At 36.3% G+C, this 24,112-nt stretch overlaps 1 protein-coding gene across 4 annotated transcripts in view; it reads left to right on the top strand.

The window, feature by feature from the left end:
* The window catches only part of KDM4B (lysine demethylase 4B), a 257,679-nt gene that overhangs the window by 7,256 nt on the left and 226,311 nt on the right, over positions 1-24,112 (top strand). Inside the window, exon 2 of one of the 4 annotated variants that reach the window (XM_074203933.1) lies at positions 10,703-10,821. The exons of 2 other annotated variants lie outside the window; for them this stretch is intronic. The gene's annotated coding sequence lies outside the window, so the exon portion shown is untranslated. Of the gene's footprint in view, positions 1-9,772; positions 10,822-24,112 lie in introns of those variants that run through there. One more of the 4 variants, XM_074203932.1, reaches the window with a different exon arrangement.

Here is a 24,112-nt window from a genome sequence, read left to right as displayed (position 1 = left end):
AAAGCAAAAAAAAAAGTTCATATTTGCCTTGTTTAAAAAGTCTCATTTTGGGATTTTGAGTCTTAGGCAGGTAGCATGTTTCTTCTGGAATTCATTTTTTACTGGATTTGTAGTTAATCATCATACTGATCAGAATTCCTTAGTTTTTCAAAGTTTTTTTTTTACTTTGTAGTATTGTTATATTTACAAAAATTATTCTTCCATTCTGCTTTATGTCAGTTCATACAGGTTTTCCATATTCCAGAACTTGTTCAGTCATTCTCAAATAACTTAGTTAACCAATTCTTTTCCATCACGAAAAGAGCTATCAATATTTTTGTAAATCCTTTTAGTTTTACTTTGACTTATCCTTCCCTTAAACTCTTCCCTCTCTCCTTCCTTGTCCCTTCTCTTTTCCTGTTGAGTGAAACCTCCTTTGTGTGTTTTCTTCCTTTCTTTGACCAATTTAGATGAGAAGATAGTTCAAGTTATGTGACTCCTCCTGTTTTTTTCTAGTTTGTATAGACTTCTATTTGCATATGTCACTTATGCAAAATAATTTTTCCTAACCTCCTCCTCCTTCCTTTCCCCTCCAATGTATTTCTCTTCTACTCCCTTTCCATTCTTTTAAAAAGATCATTGACATAAGACAAAAACTCTAACTAATGATAATATTCACAGGGAAAGCATCTAAGTCCTTTATCCTTGTTTTATTCCCACATGATTATTTGTTCATGTTTATCTTTTATGATTCTCTTGACTCTTGTGTTGGCACTTCAGAATTTCAATGTAGCTCTGCTTATTTTATCAGGAGCACTTGGAAGTTCTTTCTAAAAAAAATAGGATTATACATTGTTTTGCTGAGTAATTGATTCTTGTATATCTTTGCTTGAGTGCTATGTTAATTCAAGGTCTCAGTACCTTTATAGTGTGGGCTACTAAATCATGTATAATTTCAAATGTGACTTTTTTTGTCTTATTTTGACTTTTCTTTTTTTTTTTTTTTGGCTGTTGCAGTAGTCTCTTTGACTTAATTTCTGGATTGTGGCTGGAATATTTTTGGAAGTTTTCATTTTGAAGCTTCTGGAGGTAAATCAGTAGATTCTTTCTATTTCCACTTTGCCCTTTAATTCATGATTCTAAGGGTTCTGGCAAATTTCAAGATTTTTAAAATATGACTAGACTTTTTAAATTTTTGACCATGGCTTTCAGGTAGCCCAGTAAATCCTAACATTTTCTCTCATTCTTGTTGTCTCATGAAATCATTTGCTTCTATTTGGTTCATTTGAATTTTCATGAATTTTGTTGACTGGGTAAAGTTTTGTGACTCCTGTGCTTAGTTATTCTTTCTGATTCTTCCATAGTTCTTTTTTGTTTTCCACCCCCCCCCCCCCAGTGCTCATTTCATTTGTAAAAACATTTTTCTTTGATGTTTGCTTGCTGATGTTTAAGAGTCATTCTATTTTCCTGGGTTTGTCTTTGGTATCTGTCTCAATGTAATAGTTGTTGTTTTTTTTTAATTGTGTTGTTCTTTATTGTTTACACTTTCTTCCAGCCTACTTCCTGACTTGGAATTTTGTTAGGATCAGCCTGTTCTTTTCTGAAGGGAATCTCTGATCTTACTCTTGCTTTCTTGGGGCAATGATTTTTGTGTTATTCCAGGTTCCCAGGCACAGCTCAGACTCAGCCTTGTAAGATTTCATTGCTCCCAAAGTGATCTGATCCAGGGCAAGCTTAATCACTAAACACTTAGGCATCCCTCCCTCCCCTCAAACTCATTTAACATTTACTTTGGTTTAGAATTCTGACCCTGGTTTCCTCTTCTAGCTTTAGGTGGGACTAAAAGTTGGAATTGAGACCCCAATGAGGGACTGAATCATATAGCTACTGCTTGTTTCCAAACTTGCTTCTTGTCCAGTCCTTCTTGATCTGTGACCCAGAACTAGGGAGTAATCGACAAAGCTGCTAATTGGCACCTGTTCCTGCACTCTGCCCAAGGTTGTAGTGCCCTGGGTTGGACCTGGGAACCCCATCTTACTCCTGGTGCATGGTGCTTTTTTAGTTTTCCTGCAGGAGCTCCTAACCTGAGTCTATCCCCAAACTCTACCCTTGTTTCCATATGGTGACCTGGTCTGGAAAATGATTCATGACCTTTTTCTTGGATTTCTCCACCAGGATTCAGTCTGTTGTGTTTTTTAGATCTATTTGCTTGTTTGATTGTATTTTGGAGGAGAAAGCTTGCTAAATTTCTCTGCTGTTCTGCTATTTACCTCTTTGCCTCAGAATAGAGGATTGCTAAGGTCTCTTAAAAGTTGGAAGCCTATGATTATAGATATTTTGAAATTTATTTAATGCTATGTTAATGTTACTCTCCTGATCTTGTAATGTAGAAATCCTTCCTGGCATGTTCTGTTCCCCCCCCCCTTGTGTTTTTTTCCAATTACATGCAAAGATAGTTTTCAGCATTCATTTCTTTGTAAACTTTTGAGTTGCACATTTTTCTGCCCCCCCATCCCTCTCCCATCCTGTTCTGTTCTTAATAAATGCCTATTGGTTCTTATTAATCACTGCTTCCCTGTGAGTACTCACAAACTATAAATATATTAAATTTTGTCTGGAATTCAAGACATTCACTGTTCTGTATTTTGAACACTCTACCTCTTTCTTTCTTTTAAAATCATTACAATATCCATATTCAGTTTTGTAGTATTTTGTAGTATTTTTTCATTAGTCACAGTTTGTCAAAGGATATCAAGAAGCTTAGTAAACTTGAGTATTGGTTTTCTCATTTGTAAGGGAATGACTTCTGAAGTCCTTTTCAGGTATTCTGACTCCAGGGCCAGTGCTCTTATCCATTGTTCCACCTAGCCACCCCCTAAAGTCCTTTTCAGCTCTAAATCTAAAATCCTAAGCACATCTTATCTTCAAGTCTTCTCATAACTTTGTTTTAATTACTTATTTTTTAAAAAAATATTTATTTTCGTCGATATGCACATGTATCTTTTAAAGTTAACAAAATTTCCTTTCACCCCTCCCTTCCCACCCCTCTGTCCTCAGCAGCCAACAGACAGGTTAACATTGTACATACATATTTTGATAAACAAGTTTACAGATTAGTAATTTTTGGTATGAGGAATTAGGATCAAGGGAAAGAGATGCATAAGAGAATTTTTATAAAGTGTTTATCAGGGTTGTTCATGAAGGGTTTTTTTTTTTTTTGTGCGTGTGTTTTGTTTTGTTTTTCTTCTTCTGGTTCCATAATTGTTCTAGCTCTTTGGAATGCTGAGAGTTTGCTGCTTCCATTAAGGTTGTTCATGTCACAGTATTGTTGATGTGTACATTGTTCTCTTGGTTCTCCTTCCCTCACTCAGCATCAGGTCCTATAAGTGATTCCATGCTTCTCTAGGGTCTGACCATTTATGGTTTCTTATAGATCAATAGTATTTCATGTATTAGAGGTCAGGGGCTGCTAGGTAGCGTAGTGGATAAAGCACTGGCCTTGGAGTCAGGAGTACCTGGGTCCTCAGATACTTAATAATTACCTAGGTGGGTGGTCTTGGGCAAGCCACTTAACCCTTGCAAAAAACCTAAAAAAATCATAAGGCAATAGGGATAGCCTTCCAAATTGCCTACTTACAGTTATTCTTTGAAGCTTCCATTGATACTATTAAGATTAGTTCTGACAATAACATTTCCCTGCTCAAGAAATTTCAGTTGACATTGTTGAACCTAGGACATAATATAAACTGAGACCCTTTATAGACAGACTGGGCTGCTAGATGTTTTCCATATCTGATGTCTGTGTCCTGCCTCCAAACCTTTGTCTATTCCTCCTCAAATTCTCTAATATCTTTCAAGGCCTGCTTGGTATCATATTGTACAAGAAGCCTTTGTTCATTTGCCTAGTTATTAGTATGTTTCCTGTATTGAGGCAGGGTTAATTTAATTTTTATTCTTGTATCCCTAGTGCCTGGTGCATAGGAGATGGTTAATAAATACTTGTTTTATTGAATCAAATTGCACATGAGCCTTGATTATGAAAGTTTACCCTGTACTTCTTTAGAGGAATCCTGATAACTAGTTTTACATCTCATTGAAAGGTCAATTATGTGAAAGAGAATCAGACTTACTCTGCTTGGTTTAGTTGGAACTTTCAGGGAGGCAGATTGAGACTTGATATGGATAAAAACTTCAAGACATTTAGAATGGTATGGGTTTCCTAAGGAGATTGTGAGTGGGCTTCCTCTTGAAATTTTTAGGTAAATGTTGGGTGACTATTTGTTAGGTATATTGGAAGGATGATTCTTGTTCAGGTATGAGTTGAATTATCTTCTGGAGATTCTACCAATTCTAAAATTATAGGAGGTGAATAAATAGTTGGATCCTTTCTTCCTTTCATTTGTTACCACCCCAAATATAATGGTGTTATCTAGTCTTTCTCATTAGAATGTAAGCTTTTTAAGGACTGTTTCATTTTTTTGTCTTTGTATTTTTTTTTATATCTTATAAGGTACCTCATACAATGTAAGAACTAAATAATGGTTGTTGATTGATTCTCCAGCATAAGTTTTGTTTTTTTTGTTTGTTTGTTTTTTTGGCAAGGTAATGGGGTTAAAGTGGCTTGCCCAAGGCCACACAACTAGGTAAGTATTAAGTGTCTGAGGCCAGATTTGAACTCAGGTACTCCTGACTCCAGGGTTGGTGCTCTATCAACTGTGCCACCTAGCTGCCCCTTCAACATAGTTCTTAAAAGCTCTTCTTATTGATCTTGAAATTCATCCTGAACTTTGAGTCAATTTTTCCTTCTCTTCCCTCTCTGAACTCTAAGTTTAGATCTTCATCTCTATCCCTAGATTTTCCAGATCATTGCTCTTGAAATATGAGACCCTGGCACTTTGGTTGGCTGTGGCCTTGACCTTAAGTGATGTGTGATCAGCCTGTGGGAGTTGTATCATATACTCCCTGTCATAACCCATAATACATAAACCCAACAAGCTGGGCTTCATGCCAACACAACCATATCTCCCAACACTCTTCTTCACTGCTGGGCTTCCTTCCCTTCTTTAGCTCTGAATGTTGACTTCTCAGTAGAGTCTCACCAAATGTTCTATGTTAACCTAACATAATTAACATAGAACATTTGGTGAAAATTTCTGTGCAGCTGCTGCATAGCAGGTACCTTTGGTAAAATCCCCTCCCACCCAATTCCAAGATCTCTATGCCCTATGTATCAGATCAGTAGTTTCATAATAAAATAGAAATGGGTTCATCCAGGCAGCATATTAACATTTTAAAGTTGTTCAGTCATTCAGTCATTTCTTTTTCCAAGTGGATTAAGACAAACAGAATTTAAGAGTCACACAGCTAATAAGTGGAGGCCGGATGTGATCTCAGGTCTTCCTGACACAACTCCACAGAACCATCTGCCTTATTGACTTGGAAAACCACAAATTAATATTATCTATGTTGTATTCTGTTTTTATTTATGTTAAATATTTTCCAATTACATTTTAATCTCTTGCCACACTTTGGAGATAGTTTAACCACTCTGCTCCAGATAACCTCATAGTTTCTGTAGGTCACTTGCAAATGGTGGGTGGGCTCTGCACTTCAGAGCAGTTAGTGATGAGTAAAAGAATTTCATTTTGGACAGGAGGGAATGAGTTGCCCAGAAATGGAGATGTTGCAATCTGCCTTATTTATGGATTTCATTACATTATCACCTCTCTTCTCCCCTCCCCACCAAAGCTTATTTCTTAAGAATTTTCCTATTTCTGTTGAGAATCTCTTATTCAGGCACATAAAACAAAGATCCTTGAGTTAGCTATCATCCTCGTTCATTTAGCCTGAACTCATAACCACTACCCTAGGTTCAGATTCTCATTATCTCACTCAAAATTATTGCAATAGACTTTTTTTTTTTAGGTTTTTGCAAGGCAAATGGGGTTAAGTGGCTTGCTTTATCCACTACACCACCTAGCGGCCCCTGCAATAGACTCTTAATTGGTCTTTCTGCTTCAACACTTGTCCTAATCTAATTCATTCTCTACATATCTCTTAGAATGATCTTTAAACTCAGATCTAATGGATATCATCCCCTCTAGTCAACAAATACCACTGGCTTCCTTTTGACTTTTAGGATCAAATCTAAATTTCTCCATTTTTGCAATTTAAAATCTTTACAGACTACCCTACCAGCCATCATCCCCATCCTGGCATTTAGCAGTCTAGCTAAGCTGGCCTTTTTGCTGTTCTTAACCACATAAGACCAACAATGTGCCAGGAAACTGAATTGCTTCCATTTAAATTGTTTTAGGAAGATTCTGAAGATCATTTGACAGGAGAAGACTCTGAAGTCCTTTTTTGAGTTAAACTGCCAGGCCTTCATTCATTACTACAGAGAACACAACTCAGAGGGACTGGCCACATTGTTTGAATGCCAAACATGCACTTAACCCAAAAGACTTTTTATGGAGAAGTCATACAGGACAAGAGCTCATAGAGGGAGTGGGGCTGGGGAAGGGGGTTTAGGTGAAGGGGGAGAGTTGTCAGAAAAAAACAATACAAGCTCTTGAAACTCTCAAGAACTTTGGAATTGATTGTGCAGCATGGGAGACACTGGCACAGGATTACCCAACATGGTGTGTCCTCATCAGAGAGGGTGCTGTGCTCAATAAGCATGGCAGAGTTGAAGCAGCTCAAAGTAAGCATGAGAGGCAAAAGTGCAGACCCCCCCCCCCCAGGTGGGTTTTTGTACCTAATTTGTGGTAGAGCATTCCAAGCTTGGGTTGATCTGATCAGCCACACTGTAATTTGTCCCTAACATAGTGATAATTTTGGTCTTCCATAATGAAGGTTAAGAACCAATCAATCAACCCACATAGAAAAGAATGCAATAATACAAAATACTTCAAAGAGGAATGAGAAGTTAAGGTATGTTGCCATTTTTAAAGTAGAGTTACAGAGAAAGAAATTAATTTATATGGGAAACTTTGTGCTGAGTTGAAATAAAACAATTAATTTTGGGTTTTTTGTATTGTGTATGATTTACATAGAGAAACAACTTCTCCCAGAAAATTATTAAGTTCACTTACTATATTGGTTATTTGATAGATTACTATGAGACAACTATGAGACAGCATTAATGGAGTTATGTTGGAATTGGTCACTTAAGGTCTTTAGCCTTGGATTCTAAAATCTGTCCATTGCATTTCTGGTATGGACTGGATAGCTTGTTAAAGTCCTTTATAGATAAAATTCTATGATCCTACAATATAAAATAATTTACCTGCTTGGCTAGTTACATCTATAAAATAAACTGTAATTACTAATTATTATTACATAGAGGTCTGTCTTATCTATCCCCCAGAATACACACAGGAATTTTATATTGAATTTTATGTTGAAGTCACATTACTCTTACTAAAAATGTTATTTTTAGTGAGAGCAAAAAAGTTCCTTTTTCTATTAATTTAAAATACTTCTAAACTATTGCATGTTAAAGTGCAGTATTGAATACTTTTAAATTCTATTTTTTATTTGTGGTACACAGTAAATTACTGTTCCTAATTCTTTAGGATATTTAGAGTTGGAAAGAACCTTTTGTCCTTTTATTAGGTAGATAAGATCATTTTATCCTTTTATCATTTTATCTGGACCTCTAAGGGTCAAGCAAGTTGCTCTAAGGCAATTTAGACAGCAAATAACTGAGTCAGATTTTTGAACTTGTGCCTACTGTCTCCAAATCTAAGGTTTTTCCTATTGTACTGTTTTCTTGCTTTAAGGTTTGTTTGCAAAGGACTTTTCTTCACAATTTTCCTGCTAGATAAGTCTTTTATCTCTTTTTCAGATGAAGAAATTCAGACTTGGAGAGATTAAGTGATTTGTCTAGAATCACATAACAGTTTCTTGAATCTAGATTTGTTTACTCCAAGTCTAGCAATTACTAAAACTTGTATTCTATTGAACTGAACCACTTTCCTTGGAATATTAAATGAAATAACATTTACCTTTTTTTTTGCACATTTATTTACTTCTTGATTTGCTATACTTTGTTATGAATTCTTATTTTTTGGTTATATGGAGCATTTTTATTCTAGATTAGCCCAATTGCAAACTGTTTCTTCTTTCAATCTATAATAAACCATTTCCAGTCAGTACTTAAAAGCCTCTTGAACTTGACTGGACAGTTTGGTTTGAATTTTTCTAGGGCAGAACAAAGAATCCTTGGTCTTCTGCTGTGAGGTATAGTATTTTGGGCAGAGTTGGTACTTGACCCTGTTCAAATGGAATTGAATCCTATTTTATTTGGAAAGAAGTTAAACTGTGACAAGAACAAAAAGGAGTCACCACCTTGTATACTAGACTCTGTTTAGGGAAGAAGAATGGGAACTCAAAAGGCAGTCCTAGATGTAGAAGTGCTTATTAAACAAGCACCTACTTTGTGCCTGGAGCCCTTTACTATGGCCCTGGGGATTAGGTGCTATTATCTCCATTTTACTGAAATGGAAATTGAGGCAGGCAGAAATTAAGAGACTTGGTCAGAGGCACAGAGCTAGGAAATGTCTAGATTTGGATTCTGGTTTTTTTTGACTCTAGACTAACCCCTTCCTCTTATGATGGGAAAACTGAAATCCAGTAAGATGAAGTAATTTGACTAAATTTAGATTGTATATAGGTGTCAGAGTTTGGATTTGAATCCAGATCTTCCATACCATGTCAGTAGTCATTTCACTGTATCACATTTGACATATTTAGATTTCCTGCTTGATGGTCAGTTTGTTGTCAGGAAAAAATTGACAAATGTAGTTTTGGGAGATGGTAGGACTCCTTTTCTGGAAGAGGTTTCAGGAGAAAGCTACCAATTGATTGTCTTTGGAACCCTGGCCAGTAACCTCATATTGGACAATCTGACTGCTTTCCTTGGGATTTTTAGGAGAATGGAGACTAGTTATTATGATTACTTTCCAGGGCAAATTGTCTACCAAAATATGCTTTAAATACTATGCTTTTTGATTTTATGCAGTTGGGGAAATTCTTTGATTTGCTTGAAGTGTGTGTGTGTGTGTGTGTGTGTGTGTGTGTGTAATTCATTGTCACCTCAAATGATTTTTTTAAAATCATGTCCCAGAAGTCTCCACATATTGGGAGGTGCAGCTACAATAAAATCTTTGACAAATATGATTTATAATGATCTTCTTAAGCTCTTTGTGATCATGATTGGGAATTGGTACAAAATTCATTGAGGCCCATTTTAGTTGCTGTTGCCCATATTTGTCTGTTTTCTACATACCTCCTTGAGGAATGTAGAACTGACTGCCCCTTTTTTCCACTGAGGAGTCTGAGAAAGGGTTTTTATTATTCTGAGTGATGGGTAAAAAGAAACAGGAATTGTATTCTTTGGGACAAAGAATAAGAATCTGCAAAGGAGACCACTCATGGCAGCTGTGCCCTCAATGAAATATGGAGGCAGAAATTAGAACAATAACTTTAATTTAGGTCATTGCATCACTTTGTGATCTAAAAAGATTTGCTACCTTTTGTAGATAAATCTCCATAAAATGGGCTTCAAAATATGTGTTCTGTAAAGTTTCAAGGACTATTCCCTTTAATTTAGGGGAAAAAACCCAGATATCTTATTGTCTGATCTTGTTATCTCTTATACTTTTTGTTTCTTCCTTAAGGATATGATTTCTCTCTCATCACACTCAATTTGGATCAGTGTACAACATGGAAACAAAGTAAAGACTGACAGATTGCTTTCCGTGGCAGGGTGGGGGGAGGGAAGTAAGGTTGGGGGAAAAATTGTAAAACTCAAAATCTTTAATAAAAAAAATGTGTTCTGTAGTTTAAGGTCCTTGGTTTATTCCCAATATTAAAATTTTCTCTTACTATTTTCATTTGAACACAGATGTTTCCTTTTTAAGTGTGGAATACAATTCCTGTGATATCTTGGGATATAGCAGTGTGAAAAGCTGACTTTCAGTTCTCCCTGGGGAGGAAACTTGTAGGGAAATTATTCATTTAGGATAAAATGGCAGTAGGCAGAGAAAAGTATTTTAAGCCAAGAGGGAAGGTGTATACCAGGTCTGAAAATACAAAAATGTATTTTTATTAACAGGATTTATGTCAAGTATGAATGAATGTTTAAAAACACAACTGCTGAACTTGATTATGGCAAGAGCACTGGACCCTTTGGTAGTGAAGATTCAAGTTCAAACACTAGTGCCAGTATTTGCTGTGTGACTGTCACTGTCTTTCATGTGCAATTTGAACATGTTGACTCTTTACCCCCCTATGAAGGAGAGTTATGAAGAAAACATATTTTAAACTTCAAAAATAAAAATGTAATCTATTTACATTCTTATTTTTACAAATGAGGCATAAAGAGCATTGATTTGGAATTTTGAAGACTTGTCTTTGATTCCTGTATTTGATTACTTAATACATACTGGATATGTTTTCTCATCAGTAACAGTAATAATTTCTGTCTGAGGTAGATAGTGCAAATAGTATCTTCTTTGTTTCATACGTGAGAAACTGGGGTCTTGGAGAGATAAAATGTAACCTGTTCTTGGTTACATAACTATAAGTGTCTGAGATTTAAACCAGCTGTCTAAACTTAGTTTTTACTCCTTGCTGTGTTCCTCTACATACTCATTGATTGACAATATTATTGTTGATTTACTGGTTGCCTGAAATATGTTTTATTGTCCTTTAAAAGCTTGTATCTAGGAAGACTACCTTGAAGGTTGATCAAGCAGAGAGAGCCCTGTCCCAGGAGTCAGGAGACCTGAATTCTAGTATTGGCTTTGCTTTCTGACTCACTGTGTGACCTTTGGGGTAAGTTTCTACATCTTGGTTTTTCCAATATGTAAAATGAGGTGGTTGTTAGAGCTTTAATATTTATTAGGCTATTTACAGCTCTAGTATACATATGTCTTATCTAAACCATTAGATTGTATTATGTATGATAGCTCTGAGTTGTTAGTCAAAATAAGGTAATTATAGTTTTTAATGTCTGTTTTTTAATTAGGAAAAAATTAGTTAATTTTTAAACTGCTCAGAAGTAGCCTCTGGGAAAAAAGTTAGGCCAAGACACAATAGACTTTTAATCCTTTCTCCCTTTTGCTTTCAGATTCCAGCTAATAATTAGGAACTTTGTTTTGGTGTTAGATTCACTGGAATAAAATCTCCACTGATTTGATCTTTTCACTGCTTTCTTTTTCTTTGTAATAATAACATAATAAATGTTTTAGTCTCCAAACTTCTAATCTCTTTGACTGATTTTTAATCAGAATATTGTGAAGCTTAGATATGATATACCTAGTTGGTTCCACAATTTGTGCCAGAACTTTTTGAAAGTTTCCTTCATACTTTGGCCACTCTTAGAATTTCTCTTCAACTTAAAGAACAGGGTAAACTTCACTTTGAACTTAATGAAAGACCAAGCAGGCATCTGATTTATCTGAATAATACACTTTTCATATTCAAATCTTGCACAATTGGCCTTGTGGATGGAATGACAGGACATTCAGTTTCAATGGGTAGAGAAGTCTCATTAGCTGTTTCTGATGTGGTCAAAAGTGATACTGTGAACAATGTTGGCATCAGGTGGCCATAATTAGATTAGAGTTAAAACCTCATTAAAATTAAAGCTGGGAGTTCAGTGGACACAGCTTTATTAATTGGCACATTGTATAAGCTTTCCCAAGTACCTTAACATTATGTATTTTTGAAATTCAGACTTTAGTTTTCACTGTCTTCCACCAGTCAAATACAATCTAGTTGTCTTGTGGCTCAGTACTTTCTATTCTGATTTTCCACCTCTGATTTATGTTCAACCTTAACATTTTGGATGCTCAACTTAACAAAAAGCTTTTGACATTTTGTCTAGATGTATGGTAATTGATAGTTTTTACTTCAATGATCTACAGTTTCTTCTGAGTTCTCTTCTCCTATACCTTTTTTTAATTCAAGGTTATGCAAGAATTAAATAGCAGAACTATATCTCAGCTCTAGTAACAAAACCTTGAATACCTTCTTTGTACCTTATTATCAGTCTAGGTAATAGCATTCAAGTGGAGGTATTTCCTATAGAACTGTCATTATTTCATAGGTGGTGTACAGAGAGAGTTTTGTATGGGGTTATTCATGGTAAAAGACAGACCCAGACTACTTCAGAAGACATAGAAATTACTATTCAACAAATAATCATGAATCTTCTTTTTTCAGGGCCATATCCTAACTGTTATGGGATATAAAGATGAGAAAAACAGACCCTCCTAACTATGTGATCTCTAAGGTTCATTCCAGCTCCAAATCCTATAAAAGATCATGGAATCATAGGGCTAGAAGAAACACCTTAGAGGTTGTCCAGGGCAACCTAATAATTTTCTAGTCTCACCTCCCCTATGTTGTCTGTTGGGGAATAAAGACAATACATAAATGATAATAGAAATTCCACTATGTAAAGACTGTAAGAGAGTATATTGTTTTGGTTTGGATGAAGGGGGAAATCATCTGATTGGGGGGATTAAGAAAGTTTTATTATAGGTTGAAGAAGATTAGGTAAGGTTACTTAATGGAGAGAAACATTTTCCAGATGGCAAGAATGGTGTGAATAAAGTTCACATGGGGTTTGTTAGCAAATACAGTGAAGTTCAAGCTGCCTGGGGGTTAGGTACCTTTATAAGTTATTTTTTAAAAAGCAGAATAGCAATAGAAGATGACTTTGGTCATGATTTGGAGATAATTCTCAAACTATGAAGTTGTGACACACAAGGTCATAGGGAGGAGAGTAGCTGATAGTGAAGAGCCATGGTGCCAGGTAATATTTGTTCTTGGGAACATATTTGGAAGGTAGAGAATGTCCAGTCTCCTCCCAGGCACAGGAAGTAGAAGATTGGTCTGTGGCCTTGAGTTTGCAAAATGGTTGGAGAAATGACATTCATAATATAAATGTATGTAATGTGGGGGAGGGAGGAGGGAAGACAAGGAATATATAGTGCCTGTTCTATGTCAGAGCACTTTACAGATATTCTCATTTCGGCTGTTATTATCTGAATTCCCAGTTAAGGAAACTGAGACAGTCAGAGTGTTAATATATAGGGCAGAAGTGTCCTTATAGGAACTTTTAATTGGAACACATTTAACAAAACAAGTGAGCCACAGTAAAACCTAGATAATGTTAATTTGTGGTTTTCTAAGTCATTATGCAGCTCATCTCTTTGAATGATACTGAAGTGTGGTACTGTTGTGTGCTTATGGAGAGGCTGGAAGAGTTGAGAGAGGGCTCCTTAGCCTGGACTTTTGACCTATCTGGGGGAGGTGGCAGGTAGGTGAGCTGGGTCAAGGTGGGGCAGTATATGGATTAATGAGAAAAACTCTGACTTTGCAATTAGAGCATCCGACTGTTGTTAATCTTGGCTGTTTGCCTATGTGCCAGACTTGGTGCCAGAGCTGGCATATAATTATAAAGAAAAAGAAAGACTGGTTTTCCCCTCAGGGACCTTAGAGTCTAATGAGGAAGAGAGTTGAGAAAATAGGTGATTTCTGTGACACCTGTACATGCTGGGCGCACTGTGCTCAACCCCTCAGAAATAGGATTTCATCTCATTAGGGGAAGGGAAAGGAATAAGCACCTATTAATGCCCAAGGTATTTTGATAAGACACATTATAAATATTATTGTGTATAATAATTTCACAACAATCCTGGAAGGAAAGTGCTATTATTATTTTCATTTTATAGTTGAGGAAATTGAGGCAGACAGTAGTTAAATGACTTGTCCACGGTCACCCAGCTCTCATCTAAGACTTGATTTGAACTTCTGTCTTCCTAACTCCAGGTCCAGGGCCCTGTCAGATGCTGTGTGCTGCCTAGCTGCTGTTAATGGTGAACTTGGAATCAAATGACAAATCCCTCTTGTTCTAGTTTCCTAATTGTAAATTGAAATAAGTGGTTATGAAGTGCTAAACATGGGACTACAAATCTAAAGGGAGATAACATGGTTTCTGCTCTCTTGGAACTTAGATCCTAAGGGAGAAGAAAACACCCATTGGAGAGTGGTGACCAAGGAGTGGAAGTTACTAAGATAGTGCCTAGGACTACAGGAGAGTCCATGACTCAACCACTCCAGAGGCAAGGACAGTGTGGATTTGGTGATAATTCTCAAACTATGAAGTTGTGACACACAAGGTCATAGGGAGGAGAGTAGCTGATAGTGAAGAGCCATGGTGCCAGGTAATGCTTGTCCCTGGGAACATGTTTGGAGGGCAGACAATGTCCAGTCTCCTCCCAGGCACAGGAAGTAGAAGATTAGTCAGTAGTCAAAAAACAGAACTGTTTTTTGAGTGTTAATATTCTGATAAACTGGAGAGGTGGTGGTGGGGGTATGATGTAGAAGTCCGTATGTCCTGAAGAGTTGCAAGGTGAAAAGTGAGTTCTGAACTGCGCTTCCTTATTTAAGAAGGAGGTTTTAAATGGAGAATTTATGGGTCCAACTTCCGGTCAGAGACTGTGGGCAGTGATGAAGTGGTGTGCCTAAGCTGATGAGATCATATAGGATGAAGTTTTATCTATAATGAACTTATGTTTGGGTGAGAGGTGGGAAAGATGTCCCAGAGTAATGTAGTTCTAACTCCATTGAATTTATGAATAGCTAACATTTATTGAGTACCTTTTTTAAGGACTGTGAGAGAGATAACATTAAATAAAAATCTCAATGCCTCTGTAAAAAAGAGGTTCCCGTTTAATTGTCCAACTGAAGCAGCAATAACAACTTCTGTACTTCTTATGTTCCTTATGTAATGCTTAAATATAATGTTATATAAATTATTTGGGACAAATTAAATTAAATTTATTGATATAGACTAAACTTTAAAATTTTTTATTTTTTTATTTTTAAAAATTTATTCATTTATTTTGAAGTTTACATTTTCTCCCCAATCTCACTCCCCCCCCCCCCGAAGGCAGTCTATTAGTCTTATTAGTTTCCATGGTATACATTGTATACATTGTATACATGGTATACATTGATCATATCCTTAAGGAAAAAAAATAAAATATAAGAGATAGTAAAATTGTATAATAAGATAATTTTTTTTTTTAAATTAAAGGTAACAGTCTTTGGTCTTTGTTCAAACTCCACAATTCTTTCTCTGGATACAAGATGGTACTCTCCGTCTCAGCTCAAAATTGTCCCTAATTCTTGCACTGATGGAATGAACAAGTCCATCAAGGTTGATCATCACTCCCATGTTGCTGTTAGGGTGTATAATGTTTTTCTGGTGCTACTCTTCAGCATCAGTTCATGGAAATCCTTCCAGGTTTCCCTGAATTCCCATCCCTCCTAGTTTCTAATAGAGCAGTAGTGTTCCAGGACATACACATACCACAGTTTGTTAAACCATTCCCCAATTGAATGGCATTCACTTAGTTTTCAATTCTTTGCCACTACAATAGGGCTGCTATGAATATTTTTGTATAAGTGATGTTTTTAACCCTTTTTCATCATCTCTTCAGGGTGTAGACCTAGTAGTGGTATTGCTGGATCAAAGAGTATGCACATAACTTTTTATATTTTTAAAAAATTAATATACAACTTTTTTTGCTACAGTTTTACACAATATAGCATCAGGTTCACAAAGATTTTGACATTTTCTTTAATTCTTCATAAGGAAAATCACCCTTATTACATTAGATATTAATCATAGCTTTGAACAGTACATTTCCCCAAATTTAGCCCATAGATTTTATTCTTTTCCTTTCATGACTGTTTTAAAGCTATGCTTAAATTCAAAATAGAATGACATTGGCATATATATGTGTGTGTGTGTGTGTGTGTGTGTGTGTGTGTGTTTATATATATATATATATGTATATATATATATATAAATGTATATGTACCTTTAGATCTCTATGATGTATGTAGCTTGCTTTTCTTTATAAGTATAAAAGTTAAATCTAACTTTTAAAGCTATCCTGCTTGTCTGGGGTTCTTTCTGGTCTTCCTTCTCTGCTTTGAATTTTTTTTCAAACAAAGATGTTTTAATGAGCCTCATGGAGGAAGGGATTGGGGGAATTACTTAATCCTTGCTTTCACTCTAACTCTACTCCCCTCCCCCATAAAAAAACAAACAAACCCAAAGCTCTATTTTATATATATATATATATATATATATATATATATATATATATATGCATTGTCATGCAAAAGATTTCCCTATTGATTGTAATTTGAAAATGTATGCCTTATTCTGTGTCTTTGAATAAGGTTAGAGTGCCAAATCAGGAAGACCGATTCCTACTTCAGATTATATTAGCCATGTGACTTTGTCACATCACTGTGCATCTGTTTCTTATATGTAAAATGATCATATAGCTAGTAAGCATCCTTTTGACTCCAGGACCAAGCACCACCTAGGCTGTTCCTCTTTTCCTAATAATGACAAAGTTCTTAGTGTTATATGTATTGTCTTCCCATCTAGGACTATAATGAGTTTAACTTTATTGAATCCTTTATGGTTACTCTTTCTTGTTTTTCTTTTCATGTTTCTCTTGAGTCTTATTTATGAAGGTCAAATTTTCTATTCAGCTCTGGTCTTTTCATCAGGAATGCTTTAAAGTCCTGTTTCATTTCTCTTGAAGGATTATGTCCAGTATCACTGGGTAATTGATTCTTGATTGTAATCCTAATCTCCTTTACCTTCTAGAATCATATCATATTTCATGTTTCTCCTTTAATGCGGAAGCTACTAAATCTTGGGTAATCCTACCTGTGGCTTTGCAGTATTTGAATTGTTGCTTTTTGATTGCTTACGGTCTCCTTGCCTTGGGAGTTCTGGAATTTGGCTACAATATTCTTAATTCTCTGGACCAGTGATTTTCAGTAACTTATGCTAGTAGCAACATTATTGGAAGAATACTGATGTTTAAAAGATTCCTTTGTCTCAGGAAGAAATTTTGGTTTATTAAAAGCATAAAATTTCCCAAAGACTGAATTCAAGTCACTCCCCTAAAGTGCTGATTAATTCTAGGCTTCACTTGGCTCACTAGCTTTCTGCAATGTCCATGATGTAAAATTCCATAGATTGCTTTATGGGGTGTATTTTCATCCTGATAAAAGTCAGCTTCCCATCTTTATTTTCTTTAGTGCTATTTCTTCTTTCTAATTAAGTATATAAGGGATTGTGATGTATCTAATTGTGGTAGCTTCACTGTCACTAAAAAGAGAAAAAGAATTTTTTTTATAAATTTCTCTTCTGTTTCTTTTTTTATAAATTTAATTTTTTTTTTTTTTGGTTATTTATTTAAGGCAATAGGGTTGAGTGACTTGCCCGAGATCACACAGCTAGGCAATTATTAAGATTAAGTGTCTGTGGTTGTATTTGAACTCAGGTCCTCCTTAATCCTTGGCCGGTACTCCATCTACTGCGCCACCTAGCTACCCCTTAGTTTCTTTTTAAAATACATTTAAGCTCACTTGAGCAACCATCTTTCTTGTAAGCTTGTTCCTTCACTACTTCTATCAGTTTTTAGATTTCACTGCTTTATTGTTACCCTAAAATGAGGGAAAAAAATCACCTAAATCATAGGAAATGTCACAAATACGAATAAAGTCCTCTACAAATTTAATGGGCTCCAAAGAATTGAAAATTGGATGCTGACTATTGTCATAGAGACAGCAAAGATATTCTTTCTCAGTGACTCTGGTCTTGCACCTTGTTGACAAGCCTCTCTTTGAAGATATGCTGTTTTTTCTAAGTGTGATACCATTTTTATCTCTTTCTTGACATGTCTGTTTCTTCTTAATCTTCTCTGCTCTCCTATCTTTCATAGCTCTTCCTACCCCCCCCCCACCCCCACCCCTCTCCCCAACTTTGCCCTGAGCCTTCTCTGCTCTCAGGGAACTCAGAAAGATATATAGCTGACTGATTTTGAACTCTAGCTTCACATTATCGGTTACCTTTTGGACATTTCCAACTTAGACAACTTAAACTCAACAGAACTCATCTTTCATTGAAACTTTCATCAATAGACGAGATTTATTAGGTAGTGTTGTGGAGAGAGTGGGCACAGGTCTTAAGAGTCAGGAGGACCGGAGTTTATTTCTAACTTCAGATACTGGACGCTTAACTAGCTGTGTAACCTTGGGCAAGTCACTTCACCCGGATTGCCTTGCATCCAGAAGTATCTCCAGTTGTCCTCATTCATATCTGGTCACTGGACTCGGATTGGCTCTGGAGGAGAAAGTGAGGCTGTTTACTTAGCACTGCACCTCCTCACTCAAATCCAAATTATGTGCTTGTCATCCCATCACCTCCCAGATGTCTTGGTCTTCTTTGAGAAGGAAGGACAAAAAACAAAAAATAATATTCTTGGGAGTTTTCATTTTGGGAGCTCTTTCAGAAGATATCTACCCTCCCCCCTTTTTATGAATTTCAACTAGTCTAATAATTCTTAAAGTCTCTCTCCTAGATCTATTTCCCAGGTCAGTTTTTCCAAGGAGACAGTTCTTATTTTCCTATTACTTTTTCATTCTTTTCACTTTATTGTTTCTTGATGTCTCATGGAGTCATTAGCTTCCACTTTCCCAAGTCTATTCTTTTTTTTTTAGGTTTTTGCAAGTGGCTTGCCCAAGGCAAGTGTGCCCATGGCCACACAGCTAGGTAATTTTTAAGTGTCTGAGGCCGGATTTGAACTCAAGCATTCCTGACTCCAGGGCCGCTGCTCTACCCACTGCGCCACCTAGCTGACTCCCTCCAATTCAAGCCCCCCAATTCTAATTTTTAAGGAATTGCATTCTTCAGTGAATTTTTGAACTTTTGCATTTGGCCTGCTTTTTAAGGAGTTCTTTTCTTCAGTGAATTTTTACTATTAGATCAGTTCTATTTTTTAAATATATATTGTTCAATATTTTTAGTGCCTTTTACTAAACTGTTTATTCTTTTCATAAATTTTCTTGCATCACTCATTTTTCCCCTCTACTACTATTATTGCTTATTTTTAACTTCCAGAAATTCATATTAGGCTGCTATCCAAATAGCATTTTTCTTTGAGGGGCTTTACTTATAGCTATTTTCACATTATTTTGTTTTGAGTTTGTTTTGATCTCTGCTATAATAGTTGGTTTTTTATGGACAAGTTCTTTTTTTTTTTGTTTGCTCATTATTTTAGCCTATTTCCTGATTTTGCGCTTTTTATATTAACATTGGACTCTGCTCTCATGAGGGGAGACATTGTCCCAAGCTTTAGGCATTTTTGTATTGCTATTTTTTTTTTCAGAGCTAAATCTTGGGGATGTCTAAAAGTTTTTTGTTTTTGCTTTTTTGCTTTTAGGGTGGTGTAATCTGGGGAGAGCTATGGTCACTGCTCTCACCTACTTTGCTCTTTGGTCTTTACCAGGAAGGGTCTCTGCTCCTTTGCAGTTGCAAGTGTTAACACTCCTTTCTGCCTTGGAACTGTGACCAGGATCTTCATTCCCCAGTGACTGACTACAAGTGGTTTCTCTTTCCCCTGAAACAGTGACATGGAATTGCATATGGTCAATAGAGTTGCAAATCAGAGTTAGCTGTACCCATTATCAGCAGAGAATAGAGCCCCCCCTAATCTTTTTCTGATTAGTTGTCTGAGTCTGAGCTTGAGAACTCCTCAAGCTGCTGCCTCTATGTATATGTACTCACCAGGATTCCATTCTTTGCTTTTTTGTTGTTGTTGTTGTTGTTGTTGTTGTTAACAGCATTTTTCTTGTGGCATGGCTTTTTTTATTTTATAATTTTTATGATAGTTTTGCAGAGTTGTAAGAAAGCATTGAAACAGAATAATAACCCAACTAACTACCAAGTCCTTTTGAAAGTCTTTGCTTCTTTTGAAAGAATTAATTAGACGCTTTGGTAACAACTATACCAAATCTTGGGAGTTTTTGTTTCTATCTGTATTTTTTTCGGTATGGTTTTTTTCCTGCTTTAATGTAGACTTGAATTTCTTTAAAAGGTTTGAATTCCCAGTAGCATTGTCTCTCTAACAGTCTACCAATTCTTTTTATTATATTTGATCAAAGTCAGATATTCTGATTAACCTTCTTGTCAATAGCACAATATTGATGTTGCAAAATTAAACCATATCAGAACTATTGCTTGCTCCAGACACTTTTTTTTAAAGGTTTTTGCAAGGTAAATTTTCTCTTTAGGATAGATAGAGGGACAGCTAGATGGCCCAGTGAGTAGAGCCTTGGGTTTGGAATCAGGAAGACTCATCTTCCTGAGTTCAAATCTGGCCTTAGACATTTATTAGCTGTGTAAGTTTGGTCAAGTCATTTAACCTTGCTACCTCAGTTCCTCATTTATAAAATGAACTGGAGGAGGAAATGGCAAACCATCCAGGATTTTTGCTAAGAAAATCCCAAATAGGGTCACAAAGAGTTGGATCCGGCTAGAAAACAACTGCACAACAACAATAGATAGAACAGTTATTAAACACTATGTGCTTGGCCTTGGGGATACCAGTAAAAGTTAAGAAGATAGATTTTGGTCTCATGAAACTTACATTTTAACAGAAGACAATACATCAAGGGGAACTGGAAAATAGAGGAAGTAGTGTAGAAATCTGATGCAAAGCCATGAAAAAGTGAAAGTTTATTTGATCCAGAGCCCATATATCTCAAGGACAAGTCTTAAAATTGTAGTGCAGGTGTATAAGAAATATGGAGATTAGCATAATGGCCTGTATACAGGAAGCAGAGTAGGGAGTTATCAGGAAAGTGACATGAAGTCCTAGAGGAAAAGGAACCAAATCTCTCTAATTTTTTGTATTCCTGGGGCCTAGCCTTACCTTGGTACACTATACACAGTACATCAGTTTATTAGTCATTCAACAAATGTGTATGGTGTGGAAGGCATTGTTTAAGGCATTGTGTGGGACACAGAGATCAATATAATGATTCCTATTTATATAGCACTTTTTTCATAATAACTTTGTGAGACAAATGCAGAGATTATTTGTTCATAGTCATAGCCAGGACATGAACCTGGATCTTCTGATAATAAGCTTCTACCCTTTCAGTGATTGATTTGCTAGACAAGCAAAAAAAAGGGAATTTGGAGAAGAAAGAATCTTCCCATGAGAAATACATTTAAATATTGTTGTTGATCTTACCAGCTTTCTTTATCTCGATGATTCCCTTACCTTATTATCTAGCCCTAATCTCTCTTCTTCACCCATTCTCCCATAGTAAGTGCCTCTTTGGAGTGGAAGTTCTTTGGTATATTAAATTTAAACATGACTAAAACATCTTACTGTTCTCCCCCCCCCCCCCAGTTCTTCTCTCACTGAACTTCCTTATTTCTGTCAAAGGTACCATCATCCTCCTTCCCTCCCACCCCAAGGCTTGCAACTTCTATGTCATTCTCAGCTCCTCACTTACTCATCTCACATCCAAACTGTTGTTAAATCTTATTATTTTTCCTTTACAGTAAGTCTCCCCTTTACTTACTACACAGTTGCTACCCAAGCACAGAATTTCATCCTCTCAAACCTGGTCTATCACAGGAAGTCCTCTACTTGGGCTCCCTTTCTCATGTCTTTTCCCTCAACTCCAATTGATTGTTCAGTCAGCTTTGGAGATCTTTTCTTTCTTTTTCTCTTCTTTTTTTCAGTTTTGGAGATTTTAATGTTTCATGATTCATAGATAGCTGTCTATTGCTATATCATTATACTATTATGTATATAGATATCAGTGAAAAGAATATTCTTCATTGTCATCATCAGCTAGCATATATGTACTTGGGACTAGAGGTACAAAAAAAAGAGCAAAACCATGCTTTCTACCCTCATGGAAATTGTATTTCAGTTGGGAAATAACTTGCAAAGGACTAGAAGGGAAAACAGGGATGAGGCTTGAGTGAGGACTAGGACCAGGAGGCTTCTTGTAGTAGCAGGTGGGATCTGAGCTGAATTTCTGAAGAAAGCCAAGAAAGGGGGAGGCAAGGGGAGGAAGAGACAGGCAGGAAAGGGGTTGGAGTGTGTTATGTGAGGGACAGCAAGAAGGTAGATTCTGTTGTGTGTGAAGAAGTATAAAATAAAAGAATGTTGGAAAGAGTCAGATTTGAGATGAGTCAGATTATGAAGAACTTTAGATATCAAAGGATTTTGCTTTTGGTCTTAGGGGTAATAGGAAGACCCTGGAATTTATTAAGGGGTGGAGGATAGGGCAGCATGGTCAGAGAAAGCACTGAGGTGCTGATAGAAGTAGTTTTTGATGACATACCTGAGATATTTCAAATTGTTTATATTCTTGTTTTATTCTTGGGCTAGAGTGTATTCCTGAATCAGGGATTATGTCAGAAATCATTTATTAAGCACTAAGTAAATGCCAGGTTCACAAAAGCAAAATATACATTTCTTCCCCTCAAGGAGCTTACATCCTAACTAGGGAGATAACTTGTAAACAACTCTTTACATACCAAGTAGATATACAGTCAGTGGAAGATAATCCTGAAGGGAGGGAGAAAAAAGGGAAAGGAGACTGACCAGGAAAAGGCTGTCTGCTGAATGTGAGTGTTGAAGCCAGGAGAGGGAATTAAGAAAGAACGTTCTAGGTATAGGTGATGGCTAGTGAAAAGCACTAGTTTAGAGTTGGAGTGTGTTTCATATGTAAGGAACAAGAGGAAGCAGGTATTGCTAGAGGCTGGTAAAGTATAAGAGGGTTGTGAAGGTCTTTAAAAAACCAAGCAGAGGTTTTTATAATTTGTCCTAGAGGTACTAGGGAGCCACTACAGTTTATTAGGTGTGGGTGTTGATGTGATCTTGAGGGAGATGCCTCAAGATATGCATTAAAAATATCACTTTGGAAACTGAGTAGAAGATAGATTGGAGTAGGAGAAGGTTGTGGCATGGAAACTAACCAGCAGGTTATTGTAGTGATTGGGAAGATGATGGTGTCTTTAACTGTACAGAGAGAAATTTAGATAGGGTTTTTGGTTCAAAAAATGATTTTGAGTTTGAGATGCCAAGTCCAAACAGCTTGGTGATGTAAGACTGGATGTCTGAGAATCATCTATATAGAGATAATGATTAAACATGTGGGAACTAATAAGATCAAGCAAATGAGATAATGTGGAGACAGAGCTTTAGCTTCCATTATTAGCACACATGACCTGAATGAAGAACCAATAAAGAAAACTGAAGAGTACTCAGAAAGATAATAGGAGAACCAGGAGAGAACAGAATCTAGAAAGGAGAAGACTGTACAGTAGAAGAGAGGGATCAATAGTGTCAGTGGCTATAGAGGGCAAGAAAAATGAAAATTCAGAAAAATTATTAGATTTGGCAATTAGATTATTGGTAACTTTGGAAAGGACAGTTTCAGTTAAATGATAAAGTTTGAAACAGGGTTTAGAACTAAGGGAGAGGAGTGGAGATCAAAGTGGAACTTTCAACTGAAAATGACTTTCTTGAGATTTGCCATACAAGTTATATACAGAATAAATAGGAAATAATGGAGGAAAGGCACTAGAATTAAGAGGGTTTGGGAAAGGCTTCTTGTAGACAGGAATTTTAGTTGGGTTTAAGGAAATTAGGGAGGTTAACAGAGCAGAGGAGAAAGAATATTCCTGGTCTGGGGGACAGAGAGAATGCTGGGAGCAAAGAGATGGAGTGTTGTTTATGAAACACCCAGGAGATTAGTGTCACTGGATCAGAGAGTATTGTTGGAATGTAAAGTATAAAAAGACTGGAAAAGGTAGGAGGGGGCTTTGAATGTCAAATAGATCATTTTGTATATTATCCTGGAGACAATAGGAAGCTACATGAGTTTATTGAGTAGGAGAATTCTATGATTGGACCAGTGTTTTTAAAATAAATTACTTTTAGTGACTACATGTGGGATGGATTGGAGAGGGGAGACATTTGAGGCAGGCCAACAAGTAATTGCAGTAATCAAGGCATGAGGTAATGAGGGCCTGCACTGTGATGGTGGGGATAGATCTATGAGTTTCTTAGGGTTGTGGAAATTAGGGTCATATGTCCAGCAAGTTAGAAAATTAAATCCTTGCCTCTCAAACCTTCCTAAAATAGGAAATTTGCTCAAAAGAATAAAACAGTTTCAGCTGTCTCTGTGGTCTAAGAACCCAATC

The sequence above is a fragment of the Macrotis lagotis genome, chromosome X, assembly GCF_037893015.1.
Source record: "Macrotis lagotis isolate mMagLag1 chromosome X, bilby.v1.9.chrom.fasta, whole genome shotgun sequence".
NCBI lineage: Eukaryota > Metazoa > Chordata > Mammalia > Peramelemorphia > Peramelidae > Macrotis > Macrotis lagotis.
The sequence above is the reverse complement of the archived record's forward strand: the minus strand, read 5'-3'. Positions and strand labels throughout refer to the sequence as shown.